This window comes from Terrapene carolina, unplaced genomic scaffold (assembly GCF_002925995.2).
Source record: "Terrapene carolina triunguis isolate 2854851 unplaced genomic scaffold, T_m_triunguis-2.0 Scaffold30, whole genome shotgun sequence".
NCBI lineage: Eukaryota > Metazoa > Chordata > Testudines > Emydidae > Terrapene > Terrapene triunguis.
Window position 1 is genome coordinate 8,277,774 of NW_020664381.1, and position 9,317 is coordinate 8,287,090.

Genomic DNA, 9,317 nt, shown 5'->3' on the forward strand with positions numbered 1-9,317 from the left:
GATTACAAATATTTGCACTATAAAAAACAAAAGAACTAGTATATATCAATTCACCTAACACAAGTACTGTACTGCAATCTCTTTATCATGAAAGTTTAATTTACAAATGTAGAATTATATACAAAAATAATTGCATTCAAAAATAAAACAATGTGAAACTTTAGAACCTACAAGTCCACGCAGTCCTACTTCAGCCAATCGCTCAGACAAACAAGTTTGGTTACAATTTGCAGGAGATAATGCTGCCCACGTCTTGTTTACAATGTCACCTGAAAGTGAGAACAGGCATTCTCATGGCAATGTTGTAGTCGGCGTCGCAAGATATTTATGTTCCAGATGCGCTAAAGATTCATATGTCCCTTCATGCTTCAAGCACCATTCCAGAAGACATGTGTCCATGCTGATGATGGGTTCTGCTTGATAACAATCCAAAGCAGAGCAGACCAACGCATGTTCATTTTCATCATCTGAGTCAGATGTCACCAGCAGAAGGTTGATTTTCTTTTTTGGTGGTTCAGGTTCTGTAGTTTCCGCATCGGAGTGTTGCTCTTTTACGACATCTGAAAGCATGCTCCACACCTCATCTCTCTCAGATTTTGGAAGGCACTTCAGATTCTTAAACCTCGGGTTGAGTGCTGTATCTATCCTTAGAAATCTCACATTGGTACCTTCTTTGCCTTTTGTCAAATCTTCTGTGAAAGTGTTCTTAAAATAAATATGTGCTGGGTCATTATCCAAGACTGCTATAACATGAAATATATGGCAGAATTTGGGTAAAACAGAACAGGAGACATGAAATTCTCCGCCAAGGGGTTCAGTCACAAATTTAATTAACACATTATTTTTTTAACAAGCATCGTCAGCATGGAAGCATGCCCTCTGGAATGGTGGCTGAAGCATGAAGGGGCATATGAATGTTTAGCATATCTGGCACGTAAATACTTTGCAACCTTGGAGGTTTTTAAGGCCCGGCTTGACAAAGCCCTGGCTGGGATGATTTAGTTGGCAATTGGTCCTGGTTTGAGCAGCGGGTTGGACTAGATGACCTCCTGAGGTCCCTTCCAACCCTGATATTCTATGATTCTATGATTCTATGCAATACTGGCTGCAACAGTGCCATGCGAAAGCCTGTTCTCACTTTCAGGTGACATTGTAAATAAGAAGCAGTCAGCAGTATCTCCCGTAAATGTAAACAAACTTGTTTGTCTTAGCAATTGGCTGAACAAGAAGTAGGACTGAGTGGACTTGTAGTCTCTAAAGTTTTACATTGTTTTGTTTTTGAGTGCAGTTATGTAACAAAAAAAATCTACATTTGTAAGTTACACTTTCACAATAACGAGATTGCACTACAGTACTTATATGAGAAATTGAAAAATACTATTTTTATTACAAATAAATATAATAATATAAAGTGAACATTGTACACTTTGTATTCAGCATTGTAATAGAAATCAATATATTTGAAAATGTAGAAAGATATCCAAAAACATTTAATAAATTTCAATTGGTATTCTATTGTTTAACAATAGTACAATTAATCGCAATTAATTTTTTTAATTGCAGTTAATTTTTTTGAGTTAATCACGTGAGTTAACTGCGATTAATCAATAGCCCTATTACCAATATTTAGTCTTTTTAGATCAGATCTGTAGGTAACTAAGGCAAAAATGAAGACTCTCAGGGAATATCATGAAGGGAGTAAGCTAATAAAAATCAGATTATTGCTTTCATGCTGATATCACTTGGAAATGCCATTAGATTATCATTTTAAATATTTAATATATGTATCAAGGTAACTCTTTGAAGGCCTCAATCACAATACAAGTCATGCTGGGTGCTGTAGCCTTGTAGTCCCTGCCCCAAAGAGTTTACTTTTTATGACTGTTGTTATTTTAGGACTGGAAAATTGTGAATGGTTTTCTGGAATTTTTGGAGAGTCAAACCAGTTTAATGGGTTGAGCATGGGACTAGGAGCTAGCTTTTCTTCATTTCTAGTACTGGCTCTAGCAAGGACATATTGTGTGATCTTGGGCAAAGCACTTAGGCTCCTACTCACCTCTGCACATGGGGACCAGCACAAGACCTATACAAAACTCTCACTTAAGTCCTATTTTGAGCCAAAATATTGTGCTGGCCATTTGCACATGGGTGATTTCACCCCTGAAAATGATCTGCAAAGTTGAGGGGGAAAGGAAGGGGTCTTAGGGCCTGATCCAAAATGGAAAGACTCTTATTGACTTCAGTGGGCTTTGGATCAGACTTGTATGGGGTTTTGGTGTACAAAGAATGCTTGAAAGTTTTCCTTCTTCCACAGTTTTGTTTTCTGCTGTTCCCCTAACCCCCTGGATAGACAAGACCTGAATTTATTATGTAGACTTTACAACTTAAGAATTAGTAAATTTATGACATTGTTGATACCAAGGAAGGGAAACTTGGTTAACTGAGTGGGGAAGAAGTTTTTATTCTGATGGTTTAAATCAATGATTTATTTTTGTTAACACTTATTTAACACAAATGTTTGATAGAAATACTCTCTGTGCCAAGACACCTACCCCTACAGTGAAAGGCTGGCATAGCTCCCAGTCCACATGCGTGTCATCCAAGGAGTCTTCCAACAAAACGGGGGAAAACCTGTCTTGATATTCTTGGTTTTTCTAGGGTAAAAGGATGCAGGAAAAACAAGCAATCTTTTTGTCTTGTTTAAACAGAAAGATAGCTCTGCTTATAGTTAATGCTTGTTAGAACATTTTCAAATAAATGAAATTTTCCTGGGGAAAGTCTTGGGAGAAGTTGGTTAGGACACTAACTGGGGCTGGAGGAGACCCAGGGTCAAGTCCCTGATTTAGAGCAAGCTTTTCATCCCAATTCAGGCTGAGTCTGGGTCTCTCCCATCCCAGGATAGGCCCCTAACCACTAGGCTCTACACCTCTCTTCCCAAATTGAAAAACTCAAGTTTCAATCAGAAAATGGACATTTCAGCACAATTCCATTTCCACACAAACATTAGAAAAGGTGTAATTTCATTCCAATGTGGAAATAAAACACATTTTAATCTAAAAAGTTGCTGCAAAACAGAGTTGTCATCCTCTGACCCACTCTAGTTATATTACACCATTGACTACATTGATGTCCACAACAAAATAGATTATTGCATCACTTTAACAGCAAACCCTGGACCATATTTTTCTCCCCTTACTCTCTTTGGGACTGATCTGAAGTTGGTAAAAGTAGTGCCATTTACTTCAGTTGGACAGTGAACGTGAGTAAGGCAAAGAAGATTTGACCTATTGTTTTGAATAAGCTTTTATCTAAGCTTTAAAATTCAATTCAATCTGAAACTTGGAATAAAAGATTAGTCCAGAATCTGTTTTACTGTTTAATTTGGGAGTGAAGGGGGTGGGACAAGAAGAGGGGAATGTCCAGGTGTAATATATATGTGATTAAATACGTACTAATTCTGATTACTATATACTTATATATAATTTAATGCAATAACTTTTGTACACTCCTATAATGTAAAACAACTTCATTTAAAAAGTTGCAATAGACAAGAAATAAATCCATACTTGCCTTTGTAAAAAAAAGGTTTAAATACTGCTAAAAAAGCAAAGTTTGGGAAACAATTTACAGTAACTAGTTCCTTTCAATTAACATTTTCTACGTTTTATCAACATGTGTGCTAGTGCTCCCTACTGATGATGCATCTCGGGCAAATTCACAGACAGAGACCGAAATGACTATAGAGCACAGTCCTGTGAGTGTCTTATGCACAACGCTGCTACTGAAGTCAGTGGGAGTTCTGCATTCAGAGGGTGAAATCCTGGCCCCATTGAAGTTAATGAGAATTTTGCCTCGACTTCACTAAGGCCAGGATTTCACCCAGAATGTATGATCCAAAGCCCATTGAAGTTAATGGAAAGACTCCCATTGACTTCAAGGGGTTTTAGAACTGGCCCAGGGTGTTTTCAATATTGGGGTCACCGTCTGTCTCAGGTCTTTCACGTGCAAAGAAGGATCTATGCCACATCTATCTTTATAGCTGAATAACCATTTTTAGTTTAACTACCAGTAGGATGTCATAACAATTCTGAAGGAGTCTTTTGAGGCTATTAGGTAAGGAAACACCATTGGCACTGTTAATTCGGGTACTAAACTAAGGTCTGTGTCCATATTATTTAGTTTGTAAACTCTTTGGGGCAGGGACTGTGTTCTAGGCTATGTCTGGATAGAAACCAACACAACTGGGCACTGAACTGGAGCAGGGCCTCTTGGAGCTACTGGAATTTACATAATAAATAATTATAACAATTGCAATAATAAATAACACGTGAAATTCTCATTAGGCTTCATCATGCAAGTGCTCCGGATGCACAACTCCTATTAACTGTATTATTGGAAAAAAACTAAGGAAATTCACAGAAACACCCACCGTGAAGTACTTGTTACAATTGTGTTGTTAACTAACTGACAAAGGCAAGGAAACAAAATTAGGGCTAAAACTCAGTCCTTAATTTACCCACTTGTGCCTAGTTTTATAGCATATAGGGAGTGGAGCTTTCTAAAGTTCTCAGCTTGGTTTAACTGTGCTCCTGTTAACTTTAATACTGAGTATTTTGGAAAACCCCACCCAGGGTGTTTAATCTATTTTGCTAGTCTCAAATTCCTATGTCACCTGAACACAGCAGAGTGAGTTAGGATAGATGGAATTATGGACAGAGGGCTAAACTGAGCCCTGGTGCAAGCTGCATGTAATTTCACTGAAGTCAATCGAGTTGTACCTGTTTACAGCCAGGGCTGAATTTGGCCCAGGAAGCCATATTCTATCCTCATTTCCATGAGTGCAGCCCCATTGCTTTCAGAGGGGTCTATCCCATGTAATGGAGGGCAGGACATGGCCTAGAGTTTTAGCTTTAATTTTGAATTTCCTGTTTGGCTGATTAGTGACAATTTTACCACGCTCTTAAATGTCCCCTTTTATCAGTATGTGACTAGTCCATATTATACGTTACACCTTTCCCATTTTATAACTACATTTTAACTGAGTACTATGAGGCACTTTTAAAGGTCCTCATTAAAGATCAACATTAATGAGGTTTCAATAAGTTTGAAAAGATTAATATAGAGGGAAAGAGGTGTTAGTGTGTGTGTGTGATTTTTCATATTCACACTCATTGGACACAAAGTTTTCATCAGCCAATTGCTTTGTCCTTTCCCAGTGAACATTTCCAAATTGCTTCCCGCACGTCATGAAAAGCTGCTTTAAAAATCCTTTGAGTTACCATCTTTATAATATATTAATCTATTTGTCTACTTGTTTCTTTTATTTCTGTTCTGAATGGTGTCCAGTCCCCATGCCATGTCTTTTTAGCTTGTTCAGTGGGGTTGTGTGTTTCTTTTAATATACACCCATCTTTCCAATAACAACAACAATTAATAATGTGCTCGTCATGATCATTTCATTGGTAAACTTTACTTCAAATGTCTTGACTGACAGGAACTGGAAGTTTCTAGCAAGCTGTTCTCTAATGTATGATAAAGAATAAAAAATAATGAATAGAACCTTGGTATTGAAAGGCTACATTAGATATTTGGCAAGATTTCTCTTAATTTGTCAAAAATTTTGGGGGGCTGCAGCCTTGTCATCTTGGGACTTGTATTAATGGAGTAACAGCTGAACTAAGTGTTCAGAATGAACATATCAAAGACCAGAGTCTGTACGACACCATCTCTTGTATTCCATGATGTCAAAGGTTGCTGCAAATATATCCCTTGCTTTCTGGGTGGCATTGTTTAGGATAGTGGCCCCAGCAGATGGCCCAAAAACGCACCTCGGCCTAGCAAAGAGGGACCACATGTGATGAAGCATAGATGTCTCATTAGCAAACAGGGGAGGAGTGGGGGGGGAAGCAAGGATGAGAAAAAAAGATAAAAAGAATACACAAAGACATTTACATATTTACATTGTTTCTCCCTCATTTTAAATTCTCCTTTAGCTGAAGTGTCAGTGTGCTTGCTTTTCTCCTTCTGTTTGTATGTTTACTTGTGCTAAATAGATTATGATAATCAGGCACATAAATGCATGCAACTGTTATTATGGCATTTTAATCACAGAGTTTTTCACTGGAAGCCTTCATTAGAATTCTCATAATCTCACTTGTTAGTGTAACAAACAGTAATAAATGCCAAGGAACTTGGATTAAGTCAGAGACATTCAGACATTAAAGGAGGAATATGGAAATGTTGTCAAATCTCTGCATTATTTACTGAAATGTCACATAAACAGTTCAGGACTTTAAATATCTTACTCATTATAGGATAGGCAGCAGTGCAACCTGAAGACAGGAGTTACATTTTTTTATGGAGAACTGTAACCATATGTGTCTCATAGATTCTTTCTAACTTTGCTGAACTAACTGGATACTCATGCACTCGTTAATATTTATTTATTTTTATTTACAAAATCGTCATCTGAAATATTGAGCAATGGATGCTTTGCCCCCAGAAGAATGAACACAATATATAAAGCCTAATTCTTAACCTTTATGCTGCACTTTTACATTTTCAGAGTTCTGTACAATTGATCATAACCAAACTAACCATAACCATAATTGATCCTACCCAACCCACCTCTAATTACAAAATAGACATCTGACGTTCCCCTAACATTTTTATATTAAATACTACTTTGGAAAAGAGGTAGCAAATAATTGTGAGCTGTCGTAATTCTATAGGGCCAGATCCTGCTTTCCTTACCACACACAAACTCCAAATGTCTTTAGCTCGACTACTCAGGGGAGTAAGATAATGATTTGCTCCTTATTTTTCAGCTACAAAGGGACCAGGATTGGGCTCTTACTGGGTGATGTACTTCCATAAAACTGTCCATTGAATTAGAGCACTTGTTTGGGACCCATCTATTAAAAAATTGTTATACTTAGAGGATAATGTAGCATCAGTGAAAAAGACAAGTAACTGCCCCTTACAGGGAATTGTAGTTATGTTTGTTACTTACAGACAGAGCCACATCCTGCTCCTGCTCCTGCAGATGAGTTGCCCTATTGGAGTGACTGACACTATTACTGTGAGCAAGGCAAGTGGGATTTGGCCCAAAGCCAGGACTGAAGTGCCTATAAAACACTTTAGCAGCACAGTGATTTAAAAGTTGTTTTTCTTTCATTTTTTTCTCCCTTATGAAAAAGAGGGGAAATTAAATAATAAAAAGAAAAGAGTGTTAATGTAACAGTAAGTTACAAAATCAAACACTCATCAGAAATTCCATTGGTTACATTTTCTACCACAGTATGGTAATTCAGTCACACTGTAATTATGTCGTATTTTCTAGTTCTGATTTTGTACTGAATGTAAGGCTTAATGTATTTGTGTATATTTAATCTATACCTTCACAAATAACAGGAAAAATCCTGGAGCGTTGAAATGTCATGCATTTTGTGTGTTTGATTTCAGGTCCTTTAACTTTGCCTTAGTGCTAGATTTTGCATGAGGGGGCCAAAACCTGGTCCTGTTGAAGTCAATGGCAAAACTCCTGTTGACCTCAACAGGACCAGAATTTGACCCTTAAGGATTAAGAAGAATCCAGCTCTTGTGGAGACTCCAGATAGTATAGGAGGATTAATTGAATCAATATTGGAAGTTAAGTTTGATTCTCCCCTCTAAAGAGAAACAATTTGACAGGATACCTTGGATATCTTCTGTTTCAAATAAAATTCAGAATCAGAATTCCTTTCCACAAGGGTTTATAATGGGATTTTTTTCATTCATCTGATAAGGATAAACTCCTATATTACAATCAGAAAGAAAAAAACAATGTGGACTTTATACACAGTACAACTAGTTTATATTCTTTATATTCTCTTTAAACTGACACACAGGAGAAGGAAAAAGATGGACTTGTTAAAAGTGAAAATATTGCCAATTTGATACTGATGTTTCTGTAGTATCACGTCCAAAATATCGATAACTCAAGGAGGAGTTATTACCACATCATAGTTTGAGAACAGTGAGCTTTTTTAATTTCAAACTGCCTACTGAAAATTATGGGGGAGAAACTTTAATCCCACATGTAATGATATAATACACAACGTGATTATTCCACAACATGATGCTGTAAGCGCCGTGTTTATAAAACTTCTATACACCTGTAGAATCAGGCCTCCAAATTTTGTGCCTAGTACTTTGTGTGACTCTTGCTTTCTCTTTATCTCTGTGCTATTGTTTTATTCTCCTTTCCTCAGTTTGAATTCTTTAAAACTAACCCAAAGACAGTTTTTCAACAATCAGTTGTTCTAGAGAAATATGTTCTGCGGTTGGCAGAGCTTATTTATAATTAAAAAAAAAATCCTTTAGTTGTCACTACAGTAAAACACTGGTAGAAGTTTTGATCTTTTGTATGCCACATTGAATTTATTATCTTGAGTTTCTTCTCTTTGACTGCCTCCCCGGCCCTTGACATAAAGGGGAGTTTTGCTGGTGTACTGAGTTAGGGCTTCAGGATTTTGCGCAATATAGTTTGTGACAGGAATCACTTGTCCAGTGCTGTGGATCCCTGTTGTGAGATTTTAAGCACATGTTCCTTTTGTGGTGCTCTAAGGAAAAGTTCACAAGTGAAAACGTAACTGCTTTGCACAATGTTACTTATTTTAAAAGTTCTCTATGAAGCACGTGCCTGTCAGCACATCTATTATGCGAGTGAGATCCCAGCATTCTTTGCCTAAACTCTTCATCCTCCAAATCCCTCTCATCATCTGCTTTTCACAGAGTAAGTAGGATTCTAGCTGGCCTAGGCAGAGGAAGGAGATGGAAGCACCTGCTTTCCCATGCAGAAGGCCCAGGAGAGTCTCTGACAGCTCCCTCATATAATATTGGCACAGCCTGGAATGGAGGGGAAAAGATGCATACAGGTTTGATGCTGCAGCATTTCCTTCCCCTCCCTGCAGGGGGTACTGTGTGCAGAGATGAACATTTGTCCTCTTCCGGTTTCATTCCTCCATTCTGCAGGCACTTGCACAGGACAAGAGGAGAGAAAACTGGAAGGGAGAGACAGAAGATCCCGGGGGTGAGCTAGGATAGATGGGAAAGGAGAAGGATGAAGAGGTGGTGGAGGGACGGAACAGAAGGCTGAAAGAATTTAATGAATTTAATTAGGGAAGAAAAAGAGGATCTATTGGGAGGGATGGGAGATGTCAGGGGAAGGGGAAAGGGGTGGGCAACAGACATTTCTGGGGATGGACAACTGGGTTCAGTAGAAGACCAGAGGAAGGGACTGAGGCCCCTTAGCACCAGGAGAGAGCTGACAGAGA